General features: G+C 37.8%; 1 pseudogene; it reads left to right on the top strand.

The window, feature by feature from the left end:
• Nucleotides 1–548: 548 nt before the first annotated feature.
• On the top strand, nucleotides 549–9,512 carry LOC125924255 (proteasome subunit beta type-2-like; annotated as a pseudogene).
• Nucleotides 9,513–14,294: the final 4,782 nt, after the last annotated feature.

The raw sequence follows: 14,294 nt of genomic DNA, 5'->3' as shown, positions 1-14,294 counted from the left end.
TGTTGTTAAGTGATTATCACAGTAGATTCAGCTAACATCCATCTCACATAGATACAGTAAAAAGAAAAAAGGGAAAAAAATTTCCTTGTAACGAGAACTCTTAGGATTTACTCTCTTAACAACTTTTCTGTATATCCTACAGCAGTGTTAGCTTTAGTTGTCATGTACTTTACATCCCTGGTGCTTATTTACCTTCTAACTGGAAGTGTACACCTTTTGACCATCTTCCCCCAGCCCCCCTCCCCCACCCTCTCTATGCCTCTGTTAACCACAAGTCTGATCTCTTTTTCTATGAGTTTGTTTTATTTTTTCAGATTCCACATATAAGTGAGATCATACAGTGTTTGTTTTTCTCTGTATGATTTATTTCACTTAGCATAATGCCTTCAAAGTCTATCCATGTGTCACAAATGGTAGACTTTTCTCAGTTTATTGCTGAGTAATATTTCATTGTATATATACACCCCATCTCTTTATCCCTTCATCCATCAATGGACACTTAAGTTGTTTCCATTGTCTTGGCTATTGTGAATAATGCTGCTATGAACATGGGGTGCAGGTAATTTTTCTAGTTAGGGTTTTTGTTTCCTTTGAATATATTCTCAGAAGTGGAATTGCTGGGTCCTATGGTAGTTCTATTTCTAATTTCTTCAGGACCTTCAATACTGTTTTCCATATCAGCTGTTCTACCAAGTTACCATACGACCCCACCAACAGTGCACGAGGGTTCCCTCTTCTCCACGTCCATGGCAGTGTTTCTTATCTCTTCCCCTTTGGGTGATGGCCATTCCAATAGCCATGAGATGATGTCTCATTGTGGTTTCACTTTGCATTTCCCTAATGACTAGTAATATTGAGCATCTTTTCATGTCCTTGTTAGCCTTTCATATTTTTTTTTCTTTAGAGAAATAAATACTCATTCAGGTCCTTTGCTCATTTTTTTAAATTGGATTATTTGTTTTGTTTTGTTTTGTTTTTGTTTGTTTCCCTTTGAGGTGTAGGAGTTCTTTATATATGTTAGATGTTAACAACCTATTAGATAGATGGTTTGCAAATATTTTTTCCCATTCCATAGATTTTCTTTTCACTTTGTTGATGGCTTCTTTTGCTGTGCAGGAGCTTTTTAGTTTGATGTAGGACATTTGTTTATTTGTTTATTTATTTATTTATGCTTTAGATGTCATATCTAAAAGATTATCACCAAGATCCATGTCAAGCAACTTTGTTTCTGTTTTCTTTTAGGAGTTTCGTGGTTTCAGGTCTTAATTTAAGTCTTCAACCATTGTGAGTTAATTATTGTGAGTGGTATAAGATATGGAACTATTTTCATTCTTTTACATGTGAGTATCCAATTGTCCCAGCACCGTCTATGGAAGAGACTGTCTTTTCTTTTTGAGTATTCTTGGATCCCCGGTCAAATATTAATTGACTGTATATGCTTGGGTTTATTTCTGGCCTTTTCCATTGGTCTATATGTCTTTTTTTTTTTTATGCCAGTAACATACATTTTGATGACTATAGCTTTGTAGTATAGCTTTAAAATTAGCAAGTGTGATGCCTCCTGTTTTTTTCTTCTTTCTCAGCATTTCTATTTGAAGGCTTACGGTTTTATAAAAATTTTAGGAGTGTTTTTTTTTTTACTTCTATAAAAAATGTCATTGGAATCTTCATAGGAATTGAATCTATAATGGCTTCTGGTAGTAATGACAGTTTAGCAATATTAATTCTTCTAATACATGAACAAAAGTTTACCTTTCCATTTATTTGTGTCTGCCTCAGTTTCTGTCGACAACTTGCAGTTTTCAGAGTAGAGATCTTTCACTTCCTTAGTTACATTTATCCCTAAATATATAATTTTTTTGATGCCATCATGAATGGAATCAGTTTTTTTGTTTCTTTTTCAGAAAATTAGTGTATACCAGTGCTACCGATTTTTGTATGTTAATTTTGTATCCTGTTACTTTAGTGAATTCGTAGGTTAGATCATACAGTTTTTTGTTTGAGTCTTTGGGATTATCTATACATAAAATCATGTCATCTGCAAATAAAGGCAATTTTACCTCTTCCTTTTCAATTCTGATACCTTTTATTTCTTTTTCTTGCTAGGTTGCTCTAGTTAGGACTTCTATAGGAGCGATAAGAGTGGGCACTCTTGTCTTGTTCTTGATGTCCAAAGGCCCCCACCATAAATCTCATTGTTAGCATAAACTATCCAGCATGGCCCAAGGCCTCAGTTAAACAAAGACACTCTCAATGGCCAAGATATTCCAATGGCTTAGAGGTTGTATTTCAGAAGATGAAGTAGGGCTAAACTTTTCTTTGGAATATGCAGGGTTTGAACAAGCCAGATCTGCTGAGTTAATCCTTTATTGAACACTACTCCAGGCAAAAAACTTACCGATTATAATAAATTCCTGTCTTCAGCACACATATCCAATTGGTAACTAAGTTCTGCTTATTCTACCTCTATATATCCATATATCCATACATTCATCATCATCCCCAGCACTTCCTTCCCCCGCTCTGAATTAATCTATTACCAAAACTTATCCATTTTTTGCTCCGAATTAATCTATTACCAAAACTTATCCTTCCCCCGCTCCAAATTCATCTATTGCCAAAACTAATTCAATCTTTTTTTTTCTTTCCCACTTCTACTGCCTCAGTTTTGAACTTCATCATGTTTTATATGGCCTCTGCCATGCATCCTGTTAATCTTCTTCCATATTGCTTTTAGAATAATTTTTATAAAATAGAAATTTGGCTACATCATTCAGCTATTTAAAAATCTATGAAGTATTTCTATTTTATTCTCTATTTTTCCCTTAGCATAGCCCTGAATAATATGGCTGCCAATTACCTCTCCAGCCTCATTACCCATTGTGTTCCAAACCAACAAAATGCTTCTTTGTCGCCATGACTTTGCATATTCTGTTTCCTCTATCTGAATTTGTTGCTCCTTCCACAATCCACTTAACATCTAGTCAACAATTTTCCAAGCTAAATTCCACTCATGTGTATGAATCAACTCAGGTTCCAGTTGCTGTAGGGTGACTTACCTGCCTTTAAAGTTAGGTCAGGTACCCCTTCTCTGTACTTTGGAAACATTCTGTGCATGCCTCCGTCATTTCATATTTTACCTTATTCAACTCATCTATGTACTTCTCCATCTCCCACACTGGACTGAGAGACCCTCAGTGGGCACAGTTGTGTTCCATGTAGGAATCCCTAAAACCCAATGGATCGTAGTCACAGCGCCTGAAAGAAATGCATTTCTGAAGACTTGGTAGAACCCAAATCTGTCACAGTAACAAATTTACTCTTAACAAAGGATGGCAGGTATTGTTTCCAGACAACAATGCCAATAGCAAAAACACATTTTGCCAACCTTTTAATCTTTGTAAATATACCATATTTTGAACAATTTTTAACTTGGGAATATTTACGTCATTTTAATTTTACACAAAATGAAAATTGAATATGCACATCATATCATTTCAAATTTACAAAATTTAGGGGCGCATGGGTGGCTCAGTCAGTTAAGCATCTGACTTTGGCTCAGGTCATGATCTCAGGGTTTGTGAGTTTGAACCCCGTATCCAGCTCTGTGCTGACCCCTCAGAGCCTATAGAGCCTGCTTTGGATTCTGTGTCTCCCTCTCTCTGCCCCTCCCCTGCTCACACTCTGTCTCTCTCTTTCTCAAAAGTAAATAAACATTAAAAATTTACAAAATTTAAATTCACAATAAATGCAATGTCCAGTACCTTATTAATAGTAATATTTAAAGTTTATTTCCTTCCCAACCAATCCTCCTTCTATCATTATTTTTTGTTCACTTGCTTAATCATTTTCTTATTCATCACTGTAGTCATCATGTGTTATTTCCTGAGATCTCAAGAAAATGAAATATATATCTTTTCTCTCCTCTGTTCCAAATTATTATAATTTTTCAAAAAAATATAGGTGCAGAAGAACCAACAAAAACACTCTATATTTCACATTTATAATATATAACCTATTTGTCTCTCGTTTATTCTGTATGGTTTAGTCTAGAATAGTTATCAGAGACCATGCTTCTAAATTCCATAATGAGCCCGACATATCTGATACCAGATAGAACACAAAATATAATTTCAGTTAGTGAGATCACATGATTAATTAACCTAATCCAGATAAAGCCATATCTAAAAAGTGCATTTAAAGAGATTTTGGATTCCTGCTACTATTGCATTATTTTTATTGGTTGTTGGGTCTAGAGTTGTTGCAATGTATTGTAGAGATGTTAGCAATTTAAAAAGTAATAACAAACTTTTATCATCAAGACCCTAAAAATGTATAGATCTCTTCAGTCTAAGCATGAAATTTTTCATTTGCATTATAGCCTCTTAAAAAAAAACCCAAGGGATTCTGTTTTAACTTTATTGCCCTCTGGCAGAACAACAGGATAAAAATTGGAACAAAGAAAAAGGTTATTTTTTTTACTTTTCTAGCATATAGATTAGTATTAATTACCATGTAATGAGCTGAAAATTCCTGCCAGAAAGCTGAGGCTGTGGTTCCATTAATGAGTATTTTCTTTCCACTGGGTGAAGTAAAAATTTTAAAGCGTTAGGGATTTGCACTTGGAAAACATCTCTAAGCTATTTATACAAGCAAGTCAATAAGAAAAGCACATTTTCCATTTATAGCCTTTGTAGTACATTCATGGATCTGACGTTTTTGGCAACGTGTTGCTTTCAGTGGTAGTTCTGAGTTGTGGCCTTGGGCAGACTTCGATGTAGCAGGAGTGAGACCAGCATTCTATCCACCATCCAGCCTTGGACTGGCTGCGGCGGCCAAATCTACGTTAAGAGTTCCCACTTACTTTCCAAACTGGGAGAAACCACCGAAGTGTGCTCCCTTACTCTTACCTCCAAAATGGATTCAACCTACAACAGGCACCCCAACCGTTGAGAGACACTAGTAACAAGATGCCACCGAGACACAGGTTTGGGTTTGTCCCAATTAAAATGTTTTTGGGCAGTTGGCCACCACTACCATCTCTAAGAATATTTTTGAGGAAGAGGAGTCTACACATAAACAGACATCATCAAAATTGAACCACTCTGGTGGCCATGAAAACGCACCTCAACCAGTTCTTCTGTGAGAAGTGGGATGCAAACGCCTAGTTTCTGACCTCACCACTGCACTGATTGATCCAAGCCAAATACTGGCCTAAACCTGTGAGGGATACTAGGGCAGGCCCCTGCCTTGAGAGAAGCAGCTTTGGTCTGACCAAAATCTCTGTAGAGCTGCCCTGCAGAGTCTCACTCTGCTCCCTCTCACCCCTGCTCCTTCCCTCTCTCTTTCCAGGGCTTCCTCCCTTTGTTTTCTTCACCGACCTTGACTTTTACCATGATAAATCTCTCACATGGCCAATCCTGTCCACTTTCATGAGGACTCAGATTCATGCAGCTGTTGTCTTTGGTTGAGATGATTATATATATATTATCTTGATATTTTTTTAGAAAACCCAAAGAGCACTGTCTCAACGATCATCAAATTAATTTTCCTCAAGTCCAGAGGTAGAAAACCCAGTACTGGTATAACCAAGGAGTCACCTATCCTTTTGCTCCAGCATCCTAATTCTGGCTTTCATCCTCAAGGCCACCACACGGTACAAAATGGCTGCTAGAGCTCCAGTCGTCCTAGCTGCTCCAGGCAGCAGGAAAAAGTAATGGCAGACAGACCAACACAATATTTCTTCTAATGATCTAGCTCCCTCTAAGAGCCTTCTTAGAAGTTCCACACAACTTTCCTTTTTGTTTCATTGTCTTCAGCATAATCACGTAAATCACATAACAGCAAGGAGGGCTACTAAAATGCCATGAACATTGACATCCAGATTAGCATTGGGTGTTCTATTACTAAAGACAAATGAAAGAATGGATATTTGTGGCAACTCTCAGTCTCCTGCACCCTACTTTTCTCTCCATTTCATGGAGACAGGGAAAAACGTGATGTCTGGATTTCTGAGAGAAAGGGTCCGACCATGTGCTTTATCCATCTTTGTCCAGGGCTGTAGGAGAATGAACCTATGCTCACTTCCTTCTTGAGTTCTTCAAGGGCCTAGGCTCAGGATGTCAGGACACAAATGAAAATCTTTAATCATCCTGACTAGACCCAAGTACACATTCTACATGTGTTCAAAATCGCAGTATAGCGGTTAAAAACAAATGGACTTGGATGTCAGGAAGAATTAAAACCAAATCCCAGCTCCTTTGTTCACAAACGGTGTGAACCAATGGCCAAGCAATTAAACTTTCTGCCAGTAAATGTTCAAGAAATGTTAGTTAGCTGTTGGTATGGTATTTTTACATGAGGTAAGGACTGAATGCTTAAACAATAGGCAGGGCATAAAAAACTACCCTAAAATCTCTTTGGTTTTTAACTTAACTCATCCTAAACTCTGTGTCTTAGAACACCAAACTTGCTTTAAAAAAATCTTTTTTAAGTTACAAGTACCTTTCCTGACACCTCTATTTTAAATATTTCCAGTCGTTTTTCTCTTTTTTCTCTACCACTCTCTCTTTCTCCATCTCTCTCTCTCTGTCTCTCTTTGCGTGTGTGTTTTTTTTGTTTCTATGAGCATTTTTTTTCCCTGTCTTTTGCTTTTCTTCCTTTTATAGGTTCCCTAATTTCTAGGATGCTCACCAGATCCTCTTTCCAAGCTCCACTAACACTGCCATACATTCTTGGGTTCCAACTGGCACCTGACATCTGGTGCCATAGTGTGGTAGCCCAGACTCGCACAGCCCCCATGCCTTCCTGCAGTCTATGAGCAAGTGGTAGCTGGTAACCACCTATTTCCTGCATATGTTTAATCATTTCAGCACTCTGAGACCAGGATACATATTTTCAGCTAATTAATTCAGATATCATAAACAGTGAATAACAAATTTGAACTTAAGTCTAGATGAGTTAATGAAGAGATTGGAAAATCCCTGTCTAAGCAGCAAAAGCTTCTTGCAAAATCACACAGGATGATCTTAATAATCTCTAGGCTTGTAGATGGAGTGTTCACTACACTGTATACCGTAAGGCAGTATGATCACTCAAAATACTTCATTTGTTTGGATATCTATGGCTAAAATGATTCTTTAATTTCTTGTCTATAAATAACATATTCTATCTTTCTCTACTGATAAACCCTGCTGACAATCACTTGCCCACTCATCACTTTATCAATTTAAAAGATTTTTTTAGTTTTTTTCTCTCCTAAAGAAATTATATTGGACATAAATAACACAGGATCCTAGCTTTTGCCTACCTACAAGGTTGAAATAATTTCTCATCCAAAGATAGCTCTCTAGGATCCTGTATTTCTTATCTTTGTGGCCTATGAGAATTGCTTGACTTGGTCATCTTATTCGTCAAGTAGAGTTAACGATTTCTACCTGCTAAGATTGTTGTAAAGATCAGAGACAATGAATTTGAAACACTAAGCCCAGGGTCTCCCATTTAAGGGACACTCAATAAAAGGGGGCAATAGTGGTAATGATGGTGGTAATGAAGATTATAAAGAGATTGTGGAAATGAAGGAGATGAAGGGAATGGAGAATAATGTATTAATTTTCTATTGCTGTAATAACAAATTGCCACAGACTTGGTGGCCAGAAGTTTGTGGGCTTGGTTGGTTTGTTTGCTTCATGTCTCATGAGGTGAAAGATGTCAGCAGGGCTGTGTTCTTTCAGGAGGCCTTAGGGGAGAATCTGTTTCCTTGCCTTTACAAGCTTCTGGAGACTATCTGCATGTCTTGGCTCATGGCTGTCTCCCTTCATCTTCAAAGCCAGCAATGGTGCCCTTCTGGGGGGGCTTCAAATGTCTCCTTCCTCTTCTTCTATCTCCTCTCTCTGACTTACTATTCTCCCCTCCTCTTACAGTTTTAAAGGCCCATGTGATAATATTGGGGGCACCCAATAAGCTCTGTATCTTAAGGTCTATAACTTTAATTCCATCTGCAAAGATCCTTTTGCCTTTTGTGAGGTAACAAATTCTAGGGATTAGAGTATGGACATCTTCAGGTGGCCATTGTTCTATGTACATGGAGGGAAAGTGTAATGCTGATCGTTATAGGAATAATTGATAATTTAGACACTAGCTTCTAAAGAATATAGCCTTTTTCAGTATTTATAAGGAGATAAAAGCTTACATGATAAAGCCAACTTGGTGTAGTGTAAAGAGCACTGACCTTGGTTCCCTCTCTACAGTCCTGTCTCAATCATTAAGCAGTTTTAGATTTCTGGTCACTTATTTATCAAATAAGAAAGTCAGTTTAATGATATAAACTTTGTTTCCAATTACAAAATACTATCATTCAGTTAGAATAAATTTAATAACCAAGCAAGAATCTCCTGAATCTTGCCATGAATTACATGACACTATCTCATCAAAACTAAAGAGGAATGTAGGATTGCATCTTGTGATTCGTAGCTCATATGGAGAATTGTGATAAGGAAGAAGCCAAGCGTTATTTTTTTAAGGGATCAGAATCTCATTGAAAGGCTAGCATGTGTTGTCAGTTTCTTAGCATCAAATTCTCCTGCTGTGATCCATCCTCCCTTTGAAAGAGCAGGAAAGACAACCAAAGCACGGTACATAGCTAAGCTTGAGCAGACAAGAGCCATTATATACACAAAACTATTACTTCTGCGTACAGGAATGCATCAACATCTGTAAAAATATAAATGTAATTTCCTCTTAGGCAATTCCTGAACATAAAAAATGTCTGGTCTCTCACCAGTGAGACCGACATGCTGGCAAGTCCCACGCTCTGTCCTCTCAGCCTCCCTCTGCTATCGAGGGAGGCAGCATCCAGGGCCCCAACTATGTCTTTGTTGCCTCTGACCAGGTAGCCGCTAACAATATTGTCCAGATGAAAGACGATCATGACAAGACGTTTCAGAGGAGTGAAAAAATCTTATTCTTATGTGTTGGAGAAACTGGAGACACTGTACAGTTTGCAGAATATATTCAGAAAAATGTGCAACTTTATAAGATGTAAAATGGTTATGAACTGTCTCCCACAGCAGCAGCTAATTTCACATGGTGAAACCCGGCTGACTATCTTCAGAGTCGTATCCCGAATCATGTCAACCTCCTCCTGGTTGACTATAATGAGCATGAGGATCCAGCACCCGACTACATGGCCTACCTGGCAGCTTTCACCAAGGCCTCTTCTGCAGCCCGTGGCTTCCTGACTCACAGTGGACTGGACCGATCCTACACACCAACTATCTCTCGTGAGAGGGCATGTAACGTCTTAGGAAATGTCTAGAGGAGCTCCAGAAATGCTTCATTCTGATTCTGAATCTGAATCCTGAATCCAACACCTTCAGTGTTTGAATCATTGACAAAAACAGCATTCATGACCTGGACAAGTTTTCCTTCCCTAAACAGGGCTCTTAACCTCATGCCCTCCCTCTCACTTGCCAGGGAACTTTTTTAAATGCCATCCTTTATCTTTTTCTACTCTTTTGATGCTCATTCTTGATAGATGGTTAATTCACAATAAAGCTGAATCTGAATGAACTGAAAAAAAGAAAAATGTCCTGTATGAGGGATGGGTATTTAGACTTTGTCCATTCAATAATTTGCCATTTTTCTTCTGGTAGCTTTTCCAAAATTAATGTTTACTGTAGATAGAATTTTGAATAGGGGTTTACAATAATAAATGCAGCACAAATATGTTGGTTTATTAATAACAGTACAACTTCTATTTTTCAATCAGCTAAATGATTTTGAGTGGTGTTTTTAAAATAAGAATATTTAGCATCAACTAACTCGGAGTGACTTCTTCCCATTTATGTGCCCTTTGTTATCACGAGAATTTGACCCATTTTGAAAATTGCCAGGCAATAGGAAATAGCCTCATTGATCATCTTAATTAGACCTTTATTCAAGACCTCACCATCATTCACTGATCATCTTATTTATACTCTGCACTGGGCTAAGCACTGGAAATATAAAGATGACTAGTACAGAGATTTTTATTTCAAGAATCCCAAAGACAAGTAAAAATAAGTAAGTAATGTAAGAGGTAACTGCCATCATAATAACATCTACACAATGCAGAGTTCATGAGGAGAGTCAAGGAAATATAAGGGTGTGAGGAAAGCTTCAAAGAAGTAGTTGTATATAAGCAGGTTTTTATTTTGCCAGGTACACAGAATAGAAAAGAGTCTTTCACACAAAATTAACAATAAGCACACACAGGACAGAAAGAACATGCATGTGTTTGAAACTTCACTCTTTTTGAAATACCAATGTACATTCATTTATTTCTTTCCTTTTTTTTTTTTTTTTTTTTTTGACATTCACAAGAAGTCATGGTCCAGTATAGGCAAATTGCTAGAATTACAAGTTACTTCTACTGATGATAATTCCAAAAAGAGAAAACTAAAGTTTGAAAACTGGTAAATAATATGGTAGAGGAGTGGAGATTTTACATTAAAACCTTAGGATATATAAAAGAAAATAAGAAAAAATCTTGCATATATGTCCAATACCTTATATGGAGTTAGGAAGAAGCTGTGTAAAGCAAGCCGACAGAGGCAAAGACAGGAGATTAGAAGTGGTTTAAGGAATGAAAGATGGGTGATGGGAAGAGATATACGAACATTCCAGAATCATAAAATCTAAAAACTATTTATATAATAAATAGATCATAAAATCTGAATACATTTAGATAGAGGACTAGACTCAGGAAAAAAGAATGTCTCAATATGCATATTATTTGCAAAAGAAAAATTGATAAGCATCTCATTAGAGCTGCTAAAGAAAGATTTTTTTTTAATTTTTTAAAAACATGTATTTATTTTTGAGAGGCAGAGCACAAGTGGGAGAAGGACAGAGAGAGGGAGACACAGAATCCAAAACAGGCTCCAGGTTCTGAACTGTCAGCACAGAGCCCGATGTGGGGCTCAAACCCACAAACCTGAGATCTTGACCTGAGCCAAAGTCAGATGCTTAACTGACTGAGCCACCCAGATGCCCCAAGATTTTTTTTAAATTTCTAATCAATAAAATATGATAAGTGGAACAATTCTCATCATTAATAATTTAAGTTTTATCATTACTACTACTTTTATTTAGCCTTTTGTCTCTATAGTAGCAAATGTGTTAGAAAGGAAAGCTTATATACTACTTTTAAAATTTATTTTTCTTTTGATTTTTATTTTAGAGAGAGAGGGCATGAATGGAGGAAAGGGGCAGAGAGAGAGAGAAAGATGAGAAAGAGAGAGAGAGAGAGAGAGAGAGAGAGAGAGAATCCTAAGCAGGCTCCACACTGAGTGTGGAGCCGGACGTGGGGCTTGATCCCACTACCCTGGGATCACAACTTAAGCCAAAATCAAAAGTCAGATGTTCAACTGAGGTACCTCCCAGGTGCCCCGATATACTATTTTTATTTATTTTATTTTATTTTTTGTGAAGGATGCTGCAAGTTTGTTCTTTGCTTAAATGAATACAAAAACCTACCTTGGAGCAGATTTTCTTTGTTTTTTCCTCCACCTCTGGAGTGGTCACCTCTTGGCCATGATGATTTGAACAGAGTGTATCAGGATCATTTGTGGCTTAGTGGAGACCACCTCTTCCTTTGAATTTACAACTTGATAATGCAGGAGGGGAATGGGAAAATCTTAATAACACCAAAAGAACATCCCAGAAGAAAAAAATTAAGACCTGGAACACCTATTCTTTGGGGCTTCCATATTACTAGACCTTCCCTCACAGTGGGTTCTCATGGTCTTAACTAAGGTTTGCTGGTAAGAAAGGACATCAAGACCGCCAACATGAAATTCACCAATAAGGTTGGAAAAATACAGCTCAACCTATGTACCTAAAGTTTGGAGAAGAGCTAGTTTTGCCACAGCCTTGGACAAAAGCCCTCTGATATAACAGTCCACTTTGGGAGCAATGATTATATATGAGTGTGTATTTTTTTTAAAAAAGCTCTAAAGTTAGGAGCTCACGGATTGAGCCCCACTGCAGCCATGCATGTGACTAGCCCGGTAAGGTCAGCCCCAGTGAGCGGGACTCATCAAACCAGGTAAGACCAAATTTTCACCAGCCTTAACTCAAGAAATCTAACCAAATCAGAAGTTTGGGTGTGTTTTTTTAGGATTGTCATGTAATGGGGAAGTGAAGTAAGATCAGGCAGAGAGGGGAAGTGAAATGTGATACAGTCTCAACAAAGGCTGGCCCAAATCCACACAGAGCTCTGGAGCTGTGGCTGTTGCCCCATGGAGTCAAAGAGACTGGACCTTCACTGGATTTGGGCTCCTTGAGGAAGAGGGCAAGGAGAACTAGGAACAGGGCAAAGAATTGGAGGAAGCCCTCGGGGGATGTGCCTCTCATTGGCCTGGGGCCATCCCACAGAATGAGTTAGGTGACAGTCAGCCTCCCACGTCCCCAGAGCTGGAAGAATGAAGCTACCAAAAATAGCTACAAAGACCTGCACCTCATGAGCAGATTACCCAGTCCTCTCTTATCTGGGATACATCAGGAGATAAAATCAATAAATGGGGGCACCTGGGTGTCTCAGTTCGTTAAGCAGCCGACTTTGGCTCAGGTCATGATCTCACAGTCTGTGAGTTCTAGCCCTGCATCAGGCTCTGTGCTGACCGCTCAGAGCCTGGAGCCTGCTTCAGATTCTGTGTCTCCCTCTCTCTCTCTGCCCCTCCCCTGCTTACACTCCCTCTCACAATAAGTGAATAAACATTTTTTTAAAAAATTAATAAATGGTATAAGCAGGATAGACACATTTTCTTATTTTATTTTTGACAAATATGTGGGAGTTAGACTATATAAAAAGTAGTGTTCTAGGAGATTACCCACTAATTAGTTGTCCATAGTTCTCATAAGGACTAAAAGTCTAAAGAACTTTCTGTAATTTTAAATGATACCTCTGCAGTCATGCAGAGACCATATAGTTATAGTCATTAACTATAAACCACGATTTATTTTCAGTTCTATTTTATGATTCCTCCTTTCAGTTCTATGTTATGATTCCTTCTTCTATTCACTGGTCCTATGCCTCCTCTCCACTACCTCTTTTCTTTTTATTCCACGCAAGGCAGCTGCATTTTGCCCCTCCTCTCTCTCAGCCCTATCATACGTTTAGGGCTAAAGCGGGCTTGCAATGAAATTTTTCAAATCATTACCCATTTCACCCGCTCTGGTGGCTTCTAGTGCTCTGTCCTTCTTTTTGAAAAAGCTAACAGGTCCGAGCCCTGCACAACGATCATCTCAAGAGTCAAGCAGAGATTTACACTAAGCCATGTGGTGCTGCCATACAACAAAGCAGGTAGATGTGTGGACGTGCCAGTGAGTGGAAGGGATGTCATATGGGGAGCTCTGATCGGAACTCAATGCCTTGAAGCCCATGGTAAAGTCCTTCTTGAAGTTCCCTTGTCACTAGACCAAGTAACTTACAGCAAAAATGACTGAGATGATAGAGATTTGAGTAAATCAGCATTGGAAAGTAAGGTTGGGTAAATAAGCATCAGAACCTTATAGCTAAATAGCTCCTTGCATTCCCTTACACTGGAAACCAAGGAACAAATGTATATTCTGTTATATTTCTTAGCATCTATACTCCTCAGAAGCTGCCTTGCTTCTCATAGCATAGTAATAGCTTCCTGCTCAGCTATGAAAACAAATCTCCAATTCAAAACTAAGAACACACTCACTTCATATCCAACTTTTAAACATAAAGCATAATTTTATTCAAGCTTACTTTTATAAACAAAAATATACACAGAAAAGCATTTTGAACTAAATTAATTTATAATGTAAACTCTACAGTATATTAAGCACATTTAATCAACTGAGTTGAATTCATTCTAGGAGGAAATGATACAGTACCTAGCTTTGATAGTCAACACATGTCAGGATATTTTTATGATAGTATTTTCATGAAGCCCAGGTATGAATTACTAATCTATTTGCCTTGGAGGGAAATGGATGAATAGTTGAGAATGTTATACGAGTTGACAGGGCTCTGGTCTAAGCATACTTATCATATAAAGAACAAGATGGAAATAATTCTACATTGGAAGATCTGCTTTGTGTTAGGTAGTTACACGAATTCCTTCTATGCTTTATGTATCAGTCCTTAATTACCGTGCTGGATTCCTGGCAACCTTGCTATTTTGTCTTTTTTATATTATCTAAAACAAGAATTATATGGTAAACTTTTTCATTTTTTAGCATACTACATCAGCGTAATTTAACAACGTTAATCCGACCAGTCC

The sequence above is a fragment of the Panthera uncia genome, chromosome F2 (assembly GCF_023721935.1).
Source record: "Panthera uncia isolate 11264 chromosome F2, Puncia_PCG_1.0, whole genome shotgun sequence".
NCBI lineage: Eukaryota > Metazoa > Chordata > Mammalia > Carnivora > Felidae > Panthera > Panthera uncia.
Note: the sequence above shows the minus strand (reverse complement) of the source record. Positions and strands in the feature narration are given on the sequence as shown.